The 21,538-nt window shown below is 35.9% G+C and overlaps 1 long non-coding RNA gene across 1 annotated transcript in view; it reads left to right on the forward strand.

Moving 5' to 3' along the window:
- Positions 1-16,932: 16,932 nt before the first annotated feature.
- The window catches only part of LOC140611883 (uncharacterized), a 33,879-nt gene continuing 29,273 nt past the window's right edge, over positions 16,933-21,538 (forward strand). The window contains exons 1-2 of the long non-coding RNA XR_012013160.1: positions 16,933-17,686; positions 18,182-18,278. This is a non-coding gene — a long non-coding RNA (uncharacterized lncRNA). The remainder of the gene's footprint in view (positions 17,687-18,181; positions 18,279-21,538) is intronic.

Consider the following 21,538-nt stretch of genomic DNA (forward strand, 5'->3'; position numbering starts at 1 on the left):
TAACACTGGAAACAAAGTTTCCACTGGACTAAGGTAATTTACCTGTATGCTATCCACCTGCCAGAGTAGAATTAAACCTTCTCTGGAAAAAGCATCATCCAAAGCACAGAATATCCCATTTTTAGTGAAAAATTAATAGGCATGCCAAGAAATAGAATCAAATGACCAAAAAATCAAGAGTAAAAATTAATAAAAGAAAATACCTAAAAGTGATCCAGATACTGGAACTATCAGGGAAAAATTTTAAGATAACTATACTTAATATATTCAGAAAAGACAGATTTTTAGCCAGAAACTGAAAACATGTTTTGGAAATTTTACAACAGAAGCTGTATTAGTGGAACTTAAGAATTCAAGAGATAAGTTTAATAGAATCGCAATACAAAAAGATATTCATACAACTCTATACTAGGGAAATTAAAATGAAGAAAAAGTGTGATATCACTATGCTCATTTTCGAATTGAAAACATTAATTTAAAAAACACTGATAATATGTTAATGGAAATTAGTGTTGGCACTGCTGGTGGGCATGTAAATTAGTATTCCAACGACTACTCTGGAAAACTTTTGGTAGTAACTATTAAGCTAAATACCAAGCAATTTCACCCATATACAGAAGCTATATTTTCCAAAATGTAAGTACATGAGTGTTGATAGCAGTGTTATTATCAAAGTTAAATTTGATAAATCGTGACATATTTATTAATGGAATATAACAGCAATAAAAAAATCTGAAAATAAAAGAAATTCTACACACAACACAGATAAATCTGGTAGCAATAATTGAGATAAATTAAATATATAAAACATAAAATATAAGGGAGATAAAAAAGTATCATATACTGTATAGTTTTCATGGAAAGTTCAGAAATAGACATCAATTTATGTTATAAATGTTGCAGAAGTTATAACTATGGGGTGGGGCTTAAATGCGAGAAGACACAAACAAAGTTTCTGATGTGCTAATATGTTTGCTAATTGGTAATATCCTTTATTTGGGTGATACTTACAGATGTTTATACATTTGAAAAAAATCACACACAGGATTTATACATTTAATTTTATATTATATCTTGCTTTTAAAATCTACAAAAATTATGGGGCACCTGGATAGCTCAGTTGGGTAAGGGTCCAACTCTTGATTTAGGCTCAGGTCATGAGATTGAGCCTTGTGTACAGCTCTGTACTGAGTATGGAGCCTACCTAAGATTGTTTCTCTCCCTCTTCCTCTGTCCCTCCTCTGCTGTTTATGTGCATTCTCTTTCTCAAAAAAAAAAAAATATGATAATTAAATTTAGTCATATGGAAGTACTTTAAAAAAGTAAAAAAAGAAAAATTAAGCATATAATTTTCGTCAACTTGCTATTTTTGATGCTCAATTTCACATTTGATGTTTCTAAAATAAATAAATATTCTTGATACAGAAAAGCAGGATTTCTCTGAGGAAGGACTGATTTCTGATCTTTCAAGTATCAGGTGCCCCCAAATAGTATACTGTCAATATTGGATTTACTAAAACTAATTTTAAATTTTAAAATGTCATTTCAATTTACCTTCTCTCAAGTCAAAATTATGTGCAGAAAAAGACATTTTGTTTGCCTAAGGAGCAGGTCACTGGAACCTTGCAAAGTCCCTCTGAAAGGTGAAAAATCTTTTTATATCTGGGGAATTCAATATTTATTTGAGCCAGCAGAGTAGTCTGGGGCATAACAATGAAATGTTTTGTTCAAATTGTGTTCAATAAAGTAGAGAAATGACATCAGCACATGGAAATCTGCTTGAACTTTTAATTTAAGAATGTAGCTTTCACATTATTTCTTCATTTATCATAGATCTTTTTTCTCTTACATCCAGTCAATAACTAATCAGTCCCCTAATGAATAACACAGCCTCTTTGTGCAATATTAAGCTATATGAATCCATGCTCCTTAACACATTTTTTGTTGATAATTTCCTATCTTTGATGTGGAAAACCATTTTTAATGTATCAAGAATAAGATTCCAAGTATAATAAATTGTTTCACTCTAAATAATTTTATGACTGAAAGGCATCACAGAAATCATCTTGTTCCATCTCCTTGTTTTGTATATTAAATTATGTGAGAAAGGTAAACTGAGTTGAAATCCACACTGCTTTTTCACACTGAAATTGGAACCTAATTTTCTGATCACTATCCATTGTTTTCTTTTCCCAATGGGCTAATGTCAAACTGGCATAAGAAAGGCCTCAAAATAGAACCCAAATTCTTTGTGTCTCAGCTCATTCTGCAAGAGTTATTCTATCACACTGATGCTCCACATTAAATTCTGCATTAAGAACTATAATACCAACAAATAGTTCCTTTGCTAAAAGCCAAAAGTCTGAGCTGAAGGATAATAGCAAAGAGAGTTTGTATATAGCTCTGGGCAGTTAGGAGTAGCTTGATAGAATGGTGACATTTACAATGGGAAAATCTATGAAGGCCCCAATTAAATTTTTTACATGTGGAATCAAATCATGGAGACAATTTTGTATTAGGTGCAAGACTGTAGCTTTGACAAGTGATAGTAAAAGGGAACATTTCCTGGATTATCTCCAACACTTGGGCTGAGCTCTGAGTTAGTGGCTGCAGGGAGTTTGGTACCCAGATGGCAGGCCAAAGAGTCCAAAAAGTAAACTGGCTGGCTGAAAACTATTTCAGCAGAAATGAAAAGCACTGGCATACTTGATGCCTGGGTGGCTCTGCTATTTATCCTGCTCATCTTTTCTACCTTCATCGCCATAGATGGTAGGTAAAAAGTCAATATAGAATGATTGGTAGTGGATATCGCCTACTTCAGAGGGCACAGCTGGGATTCATAGCCTTAAAATTCACAATTCCCTATATACCTTCTTGCTCTTTTTCTCTCAATCCCCACCCTGCTCAGGCTGCAAGCTGCTTAGCTCACTGATTTGGAAATCTGTATTAATGAGACATGTACATGTGTGGCCCTAATTATAGGGCTGAGCAGGTCTTTGAGTATGAACGAATCAATACTATGCCATTTTATTTCATTCCTTTCTTCTTGCTTTCTTCTTTTATTCTTTTATGCATTAAAAAACACTCGAGTATCTGTGCTTTTCTATGTATGACTGTGCTACATTCTGGAGATCTAAAGGAGGATTTAAGCCCTGCTGTCCTGGAATTCAAAGCCCCCTTGGAATACTTTGGGAAGACAGAGTAATGAGCACACAGGCAGTAGACATGGGTGAACTTTCTGTGTTCAAAGACATGACAAACAGTAGAACATGGATGCAGGACAGAATCTGAAGGAGAAGATGAAAGAGAAGGGCCTGACTTCAGTGCTGTTCCTAAATGAGATTCTGAGACCAAAATGATTAAATGATTTGCCAAAGGCTACCCAAGCCATTTCTCAAACTCACCTCCTAACGTCAAACCCACACTCTTTAGAAATACCACACTAGGGCAGCCTAGTGGTTTAGCGCTGCCTTCCGCCCAGGGCGTGATCCTGGAGACGTGGGATTGAGTCCCATGTCGGGCTCCCTGCATGGATCCTGCTTTTTCCTCTGTCTGTGTATCTGCCACTCTCTCTCTCTCTCTGTGTCTCATGAATAAATAAATAAAATATTAAAAAATAAATAAATACCACACTTTCTCTATACACCTACTTTTAGCACTGCCCTGACTTGGCTTCCACTCTTGCTTCCCTCCAACGTTTTGAGAGCCATGCAGTTTGTTGAGATTTCCATTATGACCACCTCATATTCCCAGGTCTATCACTCCTGTTATGATTTCATGATCCTAAATTTTCTGGAATTGAAAACTTGAAATGAAAAATAACCTTATCCTGTCCTTTATATTTTACATTCATCATCTCCAGTTTTCATTTTCTTAGTCAATTCCTCTTCAAATTAAAGCTCATTGGTATATCTTACCTACACAGCTGATGAATCCTGAGCCCCTTCAATTGAAGAAGGGAGGGGCAGCTTCCTTTTCTCATCTCCCACCCTCATATTCTTTTCTTATCCCTACAGAGTCCCCTGAATTGATAATCATTAGCTATAGTATGTGGCTTATATACTTGCCATCATTTTACAGATTAAGGTACCAGAGACTAACTTACCCAAGATTCCAAAAGAGAAAATGGTAGGGAAGAAACTTGAAGCTTCAGGTTTTATGTTCTTGTCACTAAACCACAAAATTTAAGGTTTATGTATATCTTTTCAATCTTTGCTCCCATCCAGCTCCCATGTTGCTACACACCCTTTTAAACACATCTGGAAGGCTCAGGGAACATTCTCTACTAGAGGGTATCTCGCTCCTCACCTAATCTTCCTGAGTGAAGGCCCTTCAAAGATGGGATCCTTTCATAGAGTGATGCCTGAACAATGAGAAACAAGATGTTAGCTCATGTCTTGGTAGAAGAACACATTGGTTCCACTTTGGCCTATTTCTCCCATTCTGCAATCAGACACTATTTCAGAAATGAGCTGAATGCAAGTTCCTGTGTTCATATGCTGAAGCCCAAATTTAACAGGCTGGGAATGAACCAGTTCAACTCCATCTTTTCTGGAAACACACTGCATACTGATTGTATTCTCCAAGGAATTTCTCATTGCTGGAACCTATCCAAGAGAAGAATAAAATAAGGCTTCTGAAACTTGTTTAACAATTCCTTGCCTCTTCTTCATAGATGGTCTAGCATCTGTTAATATTTTTAAGTAAAAAGTTTAACTTAATATTGTTCCTTTCCTTGACATCACACACACATTATTACTATTTTATTGAGAATTGTTTTTTTTTTTTTTTAGATTTTATTTATTTATTCATGAGAGACACAGAGAGAGAGGCAGAGGCACAGGCAGAGGGAGAAGCAGGCTCCCTGCGGGGAGCCTGATATGGGACTCAATCCCAGGAGTCCAGGATCATGACCTGAGTCAAAGGCAGATTCTAAACCACTGAGTCACCCAGGTGCCCCAACTATTACTATTTTTAATCACTGTTAGTCTACACACTGATTGATCCACCCCTTGCATAAATGATAGATAACTGTATTTCCAGATTGCTAGTTAAAACAAGTATATCCTAATGAAAAAAAGTATTCAAACTACTAGATTTATTTTCTCTATATATTCTCTTTATGTTTAGATAAACTATATTGCAATGATTTCTATATGCAATTTTTAACTTTTAATACAGTAAAAATCTCTAGATCTACACGTTTCCCACTCTCACAAAGATAAATTCAGAAGCTCAGTAATGATTCTGAGAATAAACCAGTACGATTTTAAAAAATATATACTGTGATTTTTCACATAGAGCCATTTTAGGATATTACTCAGGATAAGGTCCCAATAATAAGGAGTTCTGTATCTTTCTTGAGACAACACCGCAAGGTAATTGATTTTACCCAACTATGATTTTACCCAACTATGATTTCACCCAACTATGGCTCAAAGCTAATATAACCCATTCAATTGAAAAGGGGACCAAAAACTCTGTTCAAGGCTTATAACTGATGTTTTTTTTTTTTTTTAATGTATTTTATAACTTTGTGCTGGATAGGTGACTTTTGCAAACAGAGCATGGGACAAGTGAATGTGTCCTTAGGAAAAGACTACAAATTCACAACTTTTCTGTTACTCTTTTCTCAGCCTTCTTTATCATAGAGTATAGGACAATCCGTCAAGTTGCAAAAGGTTGATCTGTATTAGTCACAGTCATCTAGGGGCACTTTCAACTGAAAAATAGCCAATTTACAGGCCTCTGTAAAGAGCAAACAAGCTCACTCCCCCTCAGGGGCCAGGGGCCAACACATGAGGAAAAGCAATGAAGTGACAAACAGTAGAAGAGGAACAAAGGATTGGCTCAGCCTCCACAGCACTGAGTATGGAAAGGTATTGCTTCATTACCCATGGAGTAAACACACAGAAATTACTGTAATGATTGATTCTGCCTGTGTGAGCGCTATTGGGCCATTTTCCATGATGCCTTCTCCACTCTTCTAATCCTCATATCTCTAACATCCAGTTCATAAAATTGGCACTGTGTCCTATTAAGCTGGCATGGAAAGTTATACTATGAGGCCCTTCCTAATCTCTAAAGTTATAATAATAATTTCTAAACAGCAAATAAAAAAAAAGATATGACCCTGCTATAAAATTAACTAAAATAAATGTCTCTAAAAATCAGAAAACAAAGCTCAAAGCAGAGCTAAAGCCATGAGCACTCCAGGCCACAGGCCCCAAAGCAGGTAGAAGCATCTGAGAATCTGACTCATGTAGGGTTATAAAAAGTGAACATTCTCCAGAAAAGATGAGGAAATAGAGTCAGGGTCACTGTGTTAAAAGCAGAGTATGATAATGACCTTTGCTTATGAAAGTAAGAAAATTGAAAAATATTTCTGCCAACCCTTGCCTGGCAACATAGCTCACATCCATCTGTTTTCTTAAGCAGCAACAAGATAGAGACACCCCTGCCAGCTCAGTCATTGAATCAAAAGCAATTCCTATAGTCACCATGGAGTAGGAACTGAGCCATGCATCCTGCATGGGAGGATCTCAACTGGGAGTCCTGGGAGGCTTTATGAAAGCACCTGCAAAACCACAAGCGAGTGAGGATCTGATGGAGAGAGAGAGCCTGTCCCTAAACACTGGTACAACAAAGCTCTAAATATATAAAGTACAATGGAACTATAGAAGTTACCAATAAAACCAACACTAGTAGATGAATTCCCTTCTAGTAAAATGAAAATGACATAACAATCAGACAAAATTTTCAACATGATTATACTCAGAGTCCTCTCCTGACTAGCGAATAAATAATATTCATAAAAATAACTTATGAAATTAAAATATATGGAAATTAAGTTTGAAGATATATGTATATTCTACAACTCAACATTACCTATGATATTTGTATAAGTCAGAGAAATTGAAGTAAATTTAGGAAAATGTGAAAATATTAAAGTTTTTATCATAAGACTTTTTACATGCTATTTTACACAACAATGCCTCATATCACTAAAAATCTTTGAAATTTTTATAGCAATTTCACATATCTTTTTTTTTTTCACATATCTTTTAAATCCATGAGTACTAAGTTTTTGGTTAGGCAGATATTATATCCATTTCATTAAAGACGTACTGAGACAGAGAATTTTAATCAACAGTTGCATAGCTACTGACAGGTATTACTAAACTTAGGTCTTCTGATACAAAAGCCCATTAATGTAACTCCAAAGGCAAATCCCAATTTCCTCACTTGTAATTTATTAGGATGTTGGAAAAATGAATTATTACCATATATAAAGCACCGAATGGGAATTCAGTAAATTGTACTATACTTTTTTTTTTCTCCTTGTAGCAACTTTTTGCTTTCTTTAGTGTTGGCTGAACTTTGTTTCTGAATAAAGTTTGTGCAGCTAGAACCAAGTTTAAAAGTTTAATTATATATTTCTTTATGCATCCTACTTGTTATTACCAAGTAGAGACTTCCACTACCTATAACAGCTTGGTTCCTCACATCTACCTGTAAAGCAGGGAAGGAAGGTATTGGTATTCATTTTTAGTGTTTTTTAATTTAAGAAGTTGAAGGCTCAGAGTTACCTGACTCACCAAGCTGCCATAACTGAGAGAAGATTGAACTACAGTAAGAATTTGGTTGTCTAATTCTAAATCCAGAATTTCCCTACAAATGTGGGGCTTCTAATTATCTACCTACATCCCCATTTTTATTTATTAATCATTGTTCTTAAGCAAAATCATTGCTGGAATCTCAATGTATCAAATGACTATGAATCTGCTATTTTTTGAGGGTGTGGAGGTGCATTGTAAAGGCAAGATCTGTGCCCCAGGGTTTCTGATTAAATAGGTCTAGGATGGAGCCCAAGAATTTGTATTCTTACAAGTTCCCAGATGAGGCTGATGCTGCTGGTCTGAGGATCAGACTTAGAGAATTACTGTTCTAATTTCTTGCTACTCATTGTGTGGTCTGCTGAACAGCAACATCAGCCTCCCTTAGAAACTTGTTAGGACTGCAAAATCATAGACCAGACCCCACATCCACTGAATCATAATCTGCATTTTATTAAGATTTGCATGCACATAAATGAGAAGTTCTGGTTTGATACACTATATCTCAGTGCTAGGTGCACATTAGCATAACCTGGAAAGATATAAAAACATACATGCTTGAATCGCTCCTCCCAAAATTTTCATTTCATTGATCTAGGACATAGGTGGTTGTGAGTGTTTTAAAAAATGTTTTCCCAGGTTACTCAAAAGTACAGACAGGTTTGTGAGCCACTGGCCGAGAATGCATCATTTCCCACACTTGCCTTAGGTCAAGAAACCTCTAACAAATTGACAAAAGAGCAAATTCTCAGGCACCTCCAAAAAATATTCAACAGATCAAGGAAGGACCACAGTTTCAACAAGAATTATATGCAATTCTTATTGTCAGGTAAGTTAGAGAAACCCTACTTCAAAATTCCACTTATATCCCTAAAATAAATGAACTACATTTTGGTAACATGTTTACTTATTATTAGTACCATCTTGGAAGTGCCTCAGCCAACATTTCAAATTTATTTTTTTTTAAAAGATTTATTTATTTATTTATTTATGATAGACACTGAGAGATAGAGAGAGAGGCAGTGAGACAGGAGGAGGGAGAAGCAGGCTCCATGCTGGGAGCCCGACGTGGGACTCGATTCTGGGACTCCAGGATCGCGCCCTGGGCCAAAGGCAGGCACTAAACCGCTGAGCCACCCAGGGATCCCCTCAAATTTAATAGAATAATTCTGAGGCTTATGCTTTACTTTTAAAAAATGTTGATTTCCTCAGCAATAGGCATTATTTTAATAGAACATTTAAGTATGAAAGTTCAGAAACAGGGATTCTAGCCCTGCATCTTTAATTCCATGCATTAATGTTGACTATTCAAGTAATATTCTTAGATGTCCATTTCTGTACTCATATATAGAAAGGGGCTTACTGGATGATTGTGGCTCTACAAAGGGTTATCATTTAGGTAAAGGTGATGAGATGAGTAGAAGCTGACAGAAGGTTAACTGCCAACCTAAGAACACTTCATTTCAACATTTGGTTAAATGACCTATTTCTTGAGATTACTTGATGTAGTCAACTATCAACTCCCCCAAAGACCCCCCAGTAAAATCTATTATTCAGAGCTGAGCAGTAGAGAATCACCTTCGTAACCAATTCTGAATAATGTCTCAAAATGGAAAAATTGGGATTTAGTCTTTGTTGGTGATTTTTGAGGTAAGTATTGCAAATGGAAAACTGGTTGAGATGAGGCAGGGAAAGTATACGAACTAATAATTTTGGATTAATGGTCATAAGAAAGTAAAACAAGGGTCTTGAAAATGAACCTTGATGAAGAAACTGTTGTGTTGTTTAGTTGGTTTAAAAGAACAATACTCTCTATTCTTTAATACTTTAGCACAGTAACAGAAAGTATGTTGGTTTCAATTCTGGGCACTTAATTAAAATACCTTTCTAGAGTTTGTTTGTTTTGTTGTAATAATCGCTCATGTATTTCCAGCCAGTTAATCCTGGAGTCCAAAAGCTGGAAAACCAGGATCTTTATCTGAAGTCCAAAGGCAGGAGAAAATGAAAGCCCCATCTCAAGAAGAGAGAGAAAAGTTGCCCTTTCTTTTCCTTTTGATCCCATTTTGCACCCAACAGATTAGGTGATGCTCATCCACATTGGTGAGGGCAAGTTGCTTTACTCAGCTAAACCAAATGCTAAGCTCTTCCAGAAACATCTTCACAGACATACTCAGAAATGTCTTGCAAGCTGTCTGAGCATCCCGTAGGCCAGTCAAGTTGACAAATGGAATTAACCACTGTACCCCTTACCCATATCCCTTGCCTACTCTATTTCCTATTGGGTTCGTGATAGCTGTCTTATTGAGTCTTAATTGTCCTCCATGTATTTATCAGTTTGCTTTTCGTATTTTGTCTTCTGGTATTCCTTTTCCATACTTAAATTTTTTTTTAAAGATTTTTAAAAATAATCTTTGTACTGAATGTGAGGCTAAAACTCACAACCCCAAGATCAAGTGTGCATATTCCACAAACTGAGCCAGCCAAGTGCCCCTCCATACATATATTTTTACTTTTACATAATAAGGATTATCTTAAAGACTCTGGATTCTTTTTTATTTAGTAAAACATTTTCCTCTCTGAGATTATAAAATAAATTCCTCTCTATTGTCCTCTAGCTTTAGTTTTTGCAAGAAGAGCATAGTGTAAAAAATGTACAGATGCAGCATTTTATTTTTACTTGGTTTATCAGTTATATATGAACTCTATATTCACTAACTAATAGTTTTCTCATTGTTTTTAAATAATAGCTTTATCATATGCTTAGTATATTTATGAAATCTTCAATCCATTTCATTTATCTACCTGCTGATTTCTGTGAAAACATCAAAAGTTTCTATTACTATCTTTTTGTAATATGTTTTAATATCTGTAGAAATATTACTGCCAATTAAAATTGTTATCATAACTTTTCATCACCGTAACTATTTTTGTCACTTTTTATGCCAACTGTTACCTGTTTTCACATATTATGTTTAGCATCAAGTTAAGTGTCAAACAAAATAATTAGCCAAAATTTAATCAATCCCATTAACTTTATAGACGCACTTTGAAGGAATTGGAATGCTTAAACATTTATTCTTTTTTTTAAAGATTTTATGTATTTATTCATTAGAGACACAGAGAGAGAGGCAGAGGCATAGGCAAAGGGAGAAGCAGGCTCCTTGTAAGGAGCCTCATGTGGGACTCTATCCCTGGACCCCGGGATCATGACCTGAGCCAAAGGCAGATATCTGCTCAACCACTGAGCCACCCAGGTGCCCCACAACATTTATTCTTATTGACTAATGACAAGCCATTTAGGTGTCTCATTTAATTTCCCTTTGTAAATATAGAAAATTAAAAGTGGTCACAAATTCTTTGTAGTTCTTCCTATCAAGAGATGGAATCTATTTTCCCAGGTCGGGCTTGAATCCAGGCTGATCTTGTAACTTGACTTTGCCAGGAAGAAAAAGCTTCTCTACTCCCTTACATTTGGTACCTGGAACCTGCAAATTAAACTGGCAAAAAACAGATTAACAGGGGAAACATGTTTATTCATGGCACACAGAAGCCAATAAAAGAAGTAGCTAGCTTGTTAAATGGTTAAAGGTAAAGGTTTATATACTTAAAGTAGTAGGGGAAAGGAAAGAAATGGCTTCTGTGGGAAGTACAAATAGGTCTCTTAAGGAAAGACCAATGGTTTTTAGAACAAATGGGAGATAATAAAGCTTGTGATACGGTTTGTCTATTTAGGTATGAGTGGTCTTCTTCGGGACCATAAAACTCCTGGAGAGGAGATTTTTAGTACGTTTATTTGCAGCCTTTCTCCTGGGAATAGATGGTGCCCTGGAAAGGGAATTTATTGCAGTCCTCACTTCTCCGAAGTTTTTGCTTTTAGTCAGATCAGAGAAGTTCTCAGAAGGTTTCTTTCTGCATCTGTGAAATCTCAAATGCATAAAATAATCTTTAAAAAAAATAATCTTTATACCAGCTCTCAATTTCTGAGTGGATCCCTACAAATTCTAAATTTAAGCCTAAAATAATCTTGTGGCTTATATTCTCACATGAAAGGCTGTTACCATGTGTGAATAACCTAGGCTATCCTCCTAGAGGAAGAGAGAACACATGGAGGGACACATGGAGACACAGGTAAGGCCAACACCACCACGAGCAGCAGAGAGGATTCATTTCAGCTGAGCACAGCCCAAACTTCTGACCAAGAGAAACATAAGTGAATAGATAATTGTGCTTTAACACATTAAATTTTGAGATCATCTTTTTTAATGATTTTATTAATGAGAGAGAGAGAGGGAGAGAGGCAGAGACAAAGGCAGAGGGAGAAGCAGGCCCCATGCGTGGAGCCCAATGTGGGACTTGATCCCAGGACTCCAGGATCATGTCCTGAGCCGAAGGCAGACGCTCACCCGCTGAGAGACCCAGGGGTCCCAAGTTTTGAGGTGATTAATTACACAGTAGTGAACAACTGATGGGTATGTAAAGTTTCTTCCTCTAGGTCCAGATCTTACTTAAGTTTATTTTTTATATAATTTACATCTGTTTACATTATAAATGGAATCTCTAATTTCCAAGAAGTTGTTGTTGATAAACATGAACTCTATATCGGTATATTACTTTTGTACCCACACTGATGAATTTATTTTGAGTTCCTAATAGAGTTTAAATTTAAATATTCTGAATAACCAGCTGTATGATTTCATCATATTTAAATAAGGATAGTTTCATATCTTCCTTAACAAAGACGTTTTTATGTATGTTTTATGCACATTTCTGGGGTATTTATATTGACTATTACTTCTGGAATAATGTTAAATAATAGTGTTGGTAGTGATACACATACTCTATGTTTTCTGAGTGTAATGCTTTTTTTCAGTGTTCCATTTTAAACTTTACACTGAAAGTATCCATCGATTACTATTTTCTTGAAAGCTAAGTGATTTTAATGAAAAATACATTTTAAATTTTATCATATGTCTTCTGGCCATCAATCTAGCTTTTGTAGATGTTTTATAGCAATTATATTTATATGTTTTTGTACTAATTCTAATCTATGTTGCATACGTTTTTATATTAGTATATGTTTCTTACTATGTTATATACATACATTTCTTACATACATATGTTTCTTAACATTAAGTCTTTTTTTATTTTGGAAAACCTAGTTTTCTATGGTATTTCCTAATTTAGCTTTTTGCTGGAGTCTATTTTATTAGAGACTTATAAATCAATATTTTTAAATGAGTTTTCTTTCTTTGAACTGATTTCTCTGGTTTTGGTATCAAGGCTATATTTGACTTTTAAAAATAGTTTTGAACTTTTCCTTTGCTCTCAGTGCTCTGGAAAAGTTTAAATAGCATCACCGTGATCAATTTCTTGGAGTATCGATAAAATCCACCTATAATAACCTCTGGTTCTTGGCCTTTTGCAGGATATTAGAGATGCAGTGGTTAGGAGGAGGTTATTTTCTTTTGGAGCATGTTTAGTTTCCCTCATGAAATTGGTCTGTTTATGTTTCCTGTCACTTCAACTTTTGATTTTTGCAACTCTCATATTCCCAGAATCTCATTTATTATATTCAGCTTTCAAATTGATTTGAAGAAGTGATAAATTATTTAATTCATTTAATTTTCTCTGTATCTTTGGTTCTTTTCCATTTTTCTCTCTAATCTTTTGTGTCTATGCTTCCTTGTTTATCTTTTCCTGACTGAGTTAGATTTTCCTGTTTTTGAAATAAATCATGTTTGGATTTATGTATTGTCACTGCATTTGTTTGAAATGTGTTCTTTTCTTTATTAATTCTATCTTTCCACTGTCCTTCTACTTCTGCTATTATTAACTTTTCAAAATCCTTGACTTCAATGGTTTTCCTTTTCCTTCTTAACCTTTCTGTCTGTCTGTCTGTCTCTCCTTGTCTGTTTCTCTTTCTGTCTCCTCCATTCTCTCATTTTTTTCTGGCCTAACTGTTCTGAAATCTTTGCTGCCTTTATAGCATAATAATAGTTTCATGCCTGTCCCGACCCCTGAAGGAAGTCACATAATTATGGATAACATCTCTTAAAAAAAGAGAAAGACAAACAAAAGAACAGATCCTTAAATAGAGAGAACAGAGAGATGGCTAGCAAGAGGAAGAGGGGGATGAGTGAAATAGACAAAAGGGCTTAAGAGTACATTTGTTGAGCACTGAGAAATGTATAGAACTGATAAACCACTATATTGTACACCTGTAACTAACAGAACACTCTATGGTAATAATATTTCAATAAATAAAGACATCTTTTACACACTAAGCTGCCACAATTTGCACACCTGTATTATTTTATACTTTAATAAATACACGTATTGTGTATGTTAGTATATAATAAGCTTTTGTTTGCCAGTATCAAGGCAGTCATACACAGCTTTTCAGATAAAAGAAGAATGATTCATATTTAATTTATTAAAGCAAAACCAGCCTATTCAAAGCATTAAGAAAGACCTAATTCTAGTCCTTTTTTTTTTTTTTTTCTATTTTATGTGCAGAACACTCTCTTGCCTTGGTAGAAAAATCTGAAATTTAACACAAAAGAGAACAATCCTAACTAATGGAATACTAGAAAGAGAAAAAGAAACAATTATCCTTTCTATTGTACATATTTTCCTGTTGTCGAACTAATTTGTTTCAGCTTTATCTCACTTTTGCCTAGAGAGTTGTTCACAGTGAACCCAGGCAATACACATGGGTATTTCTTTCTCAAAGATCTGCAGAACTAAAATTACCATTTCTTTCAGAATAATGACAACAATAGTGAAACTAAAAATAATAACTGAAGTATCCTGGTTCAGATTTGAAGAAGCAGTTCTCATTCTGAAGCTAACCTGGGAGGGAGAAGCAGCAGCTGGACAGGCTTCTGTTACCTCTCCTTATATCTGTGTGGGAGCAAAACAGAAAATAGTATCTCCTTGGTTTGGTCTAACACTGGGGATCATTTCATCAATGGAAAGAATTATATGTCCATATAGATGAAAAAATACTTTCTTTAGATAAAGATTTTGATAACCAGCAAGGCCAGTTATAAATGTGTTGTTATTCATTAAATTTTCTGAGGCATTTTTAGACTTCATGTGATTTTCTGTATTAATTTTTTTCCTTAGTTTCCAATGGTTTTAAACCTTTTTCTGTTCACATATTTTATCAGTCATACTGTAGATGTTTTTGGACATACATTTCTCCCAAGTGAGTTTCAGATAGACTTTCAATTTCCATTCCCAATGGTTTCTACCCTCTGTGTATTTCTCTCCCAGAGAAAACGCAGAAGAAAGAATAAAGAGATTCATAAGTTATACTCACTTGTTTTAACACGTCACTCAGATGTTATGAAGCATCTCGCAGCTGTGGCCTGCACTCTCTACTCACATATAGGTCTTTCATCTTGTGCAATTTACCCAGTTAATGAGTAATTCAATAGTTCGATATTTCTTGATGTCATTACAAGATTAATAATATAATTTAATATTCAAACTGGGATACTTTTGTGACCGAAAAACAGTTCTATTGTTAAATATGCTGGGATTAACACTGAAATCACCAAAGTATTAACTTCCTGGCCATGCCGTTTCTTCCTTTTATATCCTTCTGGGACATTTTAAGTTCCCAGCGTTTCTAAGTTTGGTCTCTCTGCCTCCCATGCACGTTGCACAATCCTTCATAAGATCATATAAAACATATAAGAAAACCTTTTATATAAAAAATTAAAGGTGATTTTTAGTGAAATTTATATGTCATCTTGTAAATTAAAAAGTTAATGTCATTTGTTTAAAAATTGGCAACATTATGTGAGGTGATCCTATGGACATAAGTACTTGGATGACTTAAAATGCTCTATTGAAATTACTTTGGCTAATAGGAAAAGAAATGAGTTTACATAGCTGGCTGACAGATTTAAGATAAATAAGATGTCTTAATTCTATTCAAATGGGACTCAACTTGGTTAAATTGAAAAAGGATATTCCAAGTGAGCATTTTTATAACTGCCTTCTCATGCCAAATATATTATAAAAAGATATGCCACATGCAACTGAAATAAACAGCATGTTTGGGTTCAGCTGCCTGTATTTCATGATTATGGAGGTTTAAGAGATTGTGAAAAGTTGTTTGTGTGTTTTGAGGAATGAGAAGCAAGAAATGACAAGAGATGATCTTTAGATTGTAAATAAAAGTTAGTATGCTGAATTTGCAAGTTAAGAATGGTTACTGAATTCAGGGACACCTAGTGACTCAATCAGCTAAGTGTCTGCCTTTGGCTCAGGTCATGATCTCAGAGGGTCCTGGGCTTGAGGGATCAACCCTGCACTGGGCTCACTGCTCAGCAGGAAGTCTGCTTCTCTCTTGCTTCTCTCTCTCTCTCTCTCTCTCTCTCTCTCTCTCTCACACACACACACACACACACACACAGAATAGTTACTGTATTCTGATACTTTAAATAGCATAGTGTCACCTGTGTATATGGTCTCATGTTCTATCTGGTGGCCCCCGTAGCATAGGAAACGAATGCTAGGATTGGGGAAGACAGAGCCATTCCTTTGGTAGAAGGGCTGGTGTGAATTGCCTGGGGCTTCTATAATTACGTTAACCTGCTACCTTGATTGTTCTTACTGCTCTCTGCTGTCATTGAGAATGTTGATACCATTCAAAGAGGATAGGAGGGATCATCAGTGGATTCAACTTTGCTAACAGGTTTCCAGTAAATTACTTTTTACTTAAACAAGTCTACAATCAAATTATGCTTTCTTACAACCAAGATTATTGAGTTGTTTTTAACATTTTGTTTTTGTTTTTTAACTGTTATAATAAATTTTGGATTTCCTGAGATGAGACTGTAAGTGTTGACTCCCTCTGAGAGACTCCTTTTACAATGCCATCCCATAGTGCTTTTGAGAAAGCATACTCCAGACTGGAGATGTGAGTCAGTAGTAATGTGGATCCCAATGGTTCACTGATCACACTGGTTATCTAAAAAGGAGTTAGATATGTGTATTCATGAATGTGTGCTGGAATAGGAAAACCAGAGAGGGAGAAAGGATACCCTTCTTCATGAGTGACTCTCAGATCCAAGATATCTTTTTTTTTTTTTTAACGACTTCATTTATTTATTTATTTATGAGAGACACAGAGAGGCAGAGACACAGGCAGAGGGAGAAGAAGGCTCCATGCAGGGAGCCTGACGTGGGACTCGATCCCAGGACCCCAGCATCATGCCCTGGGCTGAAGGCAGCACTAAACTGCTGAGCCACCCGGGCTGCCGAGGTCCAAGATATCTTATTTATAAACAAATGAGAAGAAGGCTAGATATTCAGTTCCTTCTTGGCATGCAATGAAAATAGAGTTGGTTCCCAAGCTTTTTTAAATTCTTAACTTGGTTCAAGATCCATTTACTTATTCAACATTTATTTAGTACTCACCATACAATAAATAGGTACAAAACAGTGTCTCTCCTTACTGAATTTATAATCTATTGATGAAAGTATACAATAAATACCTAAAAAATTGAAGGTGGCAACATTTGAGCAGAGATCTGACTGAAGAGTTGAAGCCAAGCACAGAAGTAGTATGTAAGTAGGCAGAGGAAGCACTGCATATATAGGCCCCAGGAAAGACTATATTTAGCATTTCAAGAAAGTGCAAGTGCTTAGGATGCTTATATCAAGTGGACAGAAATGTTAGAGAATTGGCCTAGAGCCCAGGCCATACATAATACGCTCCAAAGGCTACGCTAAGGACTTTGACTCAAATAAACTACTAGAATGTGCCATGGAATTAACTGCATCACCCCAAAATTGGTATATTGAAGCTCTAACACCCAAATTTGGAGATAGGGCTTTTAGGTTGTAATTAGGTCAAGTAGTATGATATGGGTGGACTCCTAATCTGATAGGATTGGCGACCTTATAAGAAGTTTCTGTCTCTCTCTCTGTCTCTGTCTCTATCTCTGACATGTGAGGACATGTGAGAAGGCCATCAGCGAGTCAGGAAGAAAGCTCTCACCAGGAACCAGACTGACTGGCATCTTGATCTTGGACTTCCAGCCTTCTAATGTGTGAGAAATAAATGTTTGCTGTTTATGCCACTAGTCTATGGTATTCTGTTATGGCAGCCCAAGCTGACTAATACAGAATGCATCCCAAGAAATTTAAATATGACTCACTCTTTCCAAATGTTGTGAGTGAGTTTCTGGACAAGAAATAGCCCAGTCTTCTAAATTGTATCAAAATATTGAAGTAAGATGACCTTCCTACACCTCACCTGACCTCCAGGTTTCCAATATTACTTTGTTTTCATTATAATCGGGATGACTTTTACTCAGAGTTCTTTCTCTCCACAGGGTATCCCATTTTTAAGGAGAACAGATACAGTACACTGAGTTTAATTTTAATGTTCTCTTTAAAATGCTAATAATTATGGCTCAATTATTGCAGTGGTTTCCTTGTTAGAGTTTTCTCCCTTGAGTTGCTCTAAATTGTAAGTGGTATAGAACCACAAAGCTTACATGATTATCTACCCAGTCCATTGCCAATGCTATGTGTCTTTTCAGGACCTGTCCTTTGGACTATTTCCCAGATGGTTGTCTATGCTAAAGTCACCTGTACATCATTTGCTTTTATCCTCTTTGACAACACATTGCCGTCATCGTGAGTAGAAAATTTTGTTTCCCAGTTTTCAAAATTGCTATTGTAAGACTGTGCTTGGAAATGTTCCCAGGGATTAGCATGATGTTCTTGGTGGGATGTTTAAAGATAAAGTTGTCAAGGCTATACATGCAAAATTTCTATAAGGTCTTAAAATATCTTGATTTCGATACTACTAATTTGATGTTAGCATTTAAAATCAGCTGATTCAAAATAAAGGGTGTGTAGACAGGTGACTGAAACCACTTTTTAAACAGAATTATAAATAATTATCTTAATTACCTGTCAGTGGAAACTTGTCCTTTCCTTTAATTTTCTGAATGTAGGTACAACTTTTACTATACTGAACAACAAAAAAATAACTCACTTTCCTATAACTACTCCCAATCACTCTTTATTCTCATCTTGCATTTATTTCTAATTTCTGGATCAACTGGTGGTCATCTACAGCCTATATGATGCAACCTATACCCACTTGAACCTCTAGGAATCTGATTCCTATCTGAGCCACTCCAGTGAACTATACCCAAAGTCACATTTGATATGATGTACACATTAACTGTTTTTTTCTCTTTCTCTTTTAATCTTTTTTTTTCATTTTTTAAGTCAACCAATTCTCTATGCAGTCTGAATAAATGATGACAAATTTTTAACAGCACCTTCATTAGCATCCTTGAATCCTTCCATCACTTAGCCAATGCTAAATACAGTCCATGTTGCCATTCTTTGCTCCACGATATTATTTGGATTCAAGCACTTTCTTTTTCAGTGGCTACCTCTCCTTAGTTCCTTCACCTCCTACTGGGCAGGCTTGCAATTGTTCCATCTTCTACTATATGGTATGTGGGTTCTGGGAAATCACCTTCTTGCTCCGTCTCTCTGCCTGAAAGCACTGTGTTTCCTGATGTTGGAAGTCTGTTATTAGTGTGATCTATTTTGCTCCTTAACTTCTCTATCATAGGTGCAACCAACTCTTGCAGTAAACTGCATCTGCTGTAAACTTTGAAAGTGGATTTTCTTTTCCTGATTAGACCCTGACTGACACAAAATCTTTCTCCTTTATTATTTCAGTGAATAATCTCTTTCCCTATAGCCTTTTTTTCTGGACCTCCTCTACTTATCCTGGCATGCCCTCTTCCTGCTCTTGCACTTTCAAGTACCTTCATTGCCCTAATTCAACAAACTGTTAGGGTTAGCTCATTTGTAGAAGGTGAAAAAGAAAAGAATGTAACAAACAAAACAAAACTTCTCCCAACCTGTTAAGATTTATACCACAATTATATCTCTTTCTGTCTCTGTGCCTGTCCTCTCCATCTCTCCCTCCACTTCTGCCTGCCTTTCTTGCTTCTACATCAGTCAACATGTGAGTGTTGGAGCAAATGCATGCATCTTAGGCCTTCAGAATCCAGAGTCTATAGTTATTGTTTGATTTTCTACAGTATCCAAACTATTTTTCATTTTACTTAGCTTTACTTATTCATTTCTAGAAATCTCATTCTATTGCTTCTTCATGGCTACTGCCAATTTTGTACATGTTTTTTTGTATGTGTGAGTATACAAATCAGAAATAGCCTAATTATTTTCTTGATTCTATAGAGAAACTATTTTAAATAGACAAATTTTCTGATTTTTCAGGGTCGGGACTTTCTTATGATTTAAGGTGGCTCTCCATGAACCCAAAGAGGTTATTTTTTTTTAAGTCAACCTTGTTTATTGTGGCCCTAACTATGATAACAGTTGTGGAGATATTTTTCACTGTTTGCCCTGATCAAAATCTACCACATGAAAAACTGGTGATTGGTACTCTATCCCAAAGCCTTGCTACCAGGGGCATGGATAGCCTTGCTATCCAGCAGCTCCCTTATCACACACATTTCTTTCTTCTGTCTGCCTGTCTTTGGCTGGTTTTCACCCTCTAAGTTTAGAGTGTTGGTATGGCTTCATTCTCTTTCTCTAATACCTTAACAAATGTGCAATTATTAATTAAAAGTCACCTCATAATTTTTCTTTGATTCCAATTTCATTACTGTTCTATATCACTGAAAGTCCTTAAGTTCTGGCATGAGAGTGACAACATTCCTGAGGCAGAGTAACAATACAAATTTCTCTTCTATGTGAAGGTATAAACACCAGAGCCTACATCATCACCATATATGGAAATCTTGAAATCAGAGCCATGTTTAAACTACCCTAGGCTTTCAATAAGTGGAAAATTTAATAAATATATCTCAGGAATAATATCCTACCATACACAAAATATTTTAAACATTTCTCCTATCACAGAAAAGCTTGATATTAAAGACTCCTTTACATTGCACTCATTCACACTGAATGTGAGATTTGCCCTCTACCCTTGAGTTTATTAGAAATCATATCCAGAGGCTTCTGATGGGGGAAAAGGTGTTCATCTGCTTTCCCTGCCCTACTCTGCTAAGCACAACTGAAAATCTTGTAAATGGCTCAAGAAACAATAAAAAAGAACTCTGAGAGGTGGTAAGAAGAACGTGATCTGGTTTGGGACCCCAGAATGAGACGAATAGCACAGTGGCAGGCATCTAGCATCTTCCTACCCAACGGAGGAAGTCCATTCAGACCCAGCATGTACTCATGTCTGACCTAGCAACCAAAAGTAGTTCATTCTTCCCCTAGACATGAGAGAGATCCTCTGACAACATCAAGTGAGCTGGAAAACACCATCAACAAGGAGAGCTATTTGAGATCTCTGGAGAAGTAAGCTACCAGTGGAGGCACTCTCCCTTGTAGGGCATGAAACATTTCCTTTTCCTATAAGAAATACTGATGTAAAAAGAAGACAGATGAGAGAATTAACTGAAGAGAGTAACCTGGGTTGGGAAGCCTCTTTTTCTCTGAGGGTTATAAACTCTTCTTCCTCTTCCAGAAACACCAGAACAGTAGAGGGTGAGAAGAGGAGTGGACAGTGGTTAGATCCTACCACACTTGCTCCTTCACTGAAGACATTCTGCTGCCAGACCTGGGGAAGTGGCAGTAGATTAACTAAACAGACCAGAATAACACCATTAAGACTCTGAAAATTAAACTGACATTGAACCACAGCCCATAAAATAGATGAACACCAGCATGTTAAACCTAAACAGAAGAATACTGACAAAATAAAAGACATGATATCCAGTCTCCTAACATGATACGTAAAAATGTCCAGGGCAAATTAAAATAAAAACAAAATAAAGCAAAAACAAAAATCACATCTTATACCAACAACCAAGAAAATCACAACTTCAATA

This window comes from Canis lupus, chromosome 20, assembly GCF_048164855.1.
Source record: "Canis lupus baileyi chromosome 20, mCanLup2.hap1, whole genome shotgun sequence".
Classification (NCBI taxonomy): domain Eukaryota; kingdom Metazoa; phylum Chordata; class Mammalia; order Carnivora; family Canidae; genus Canis; species Canis lupus.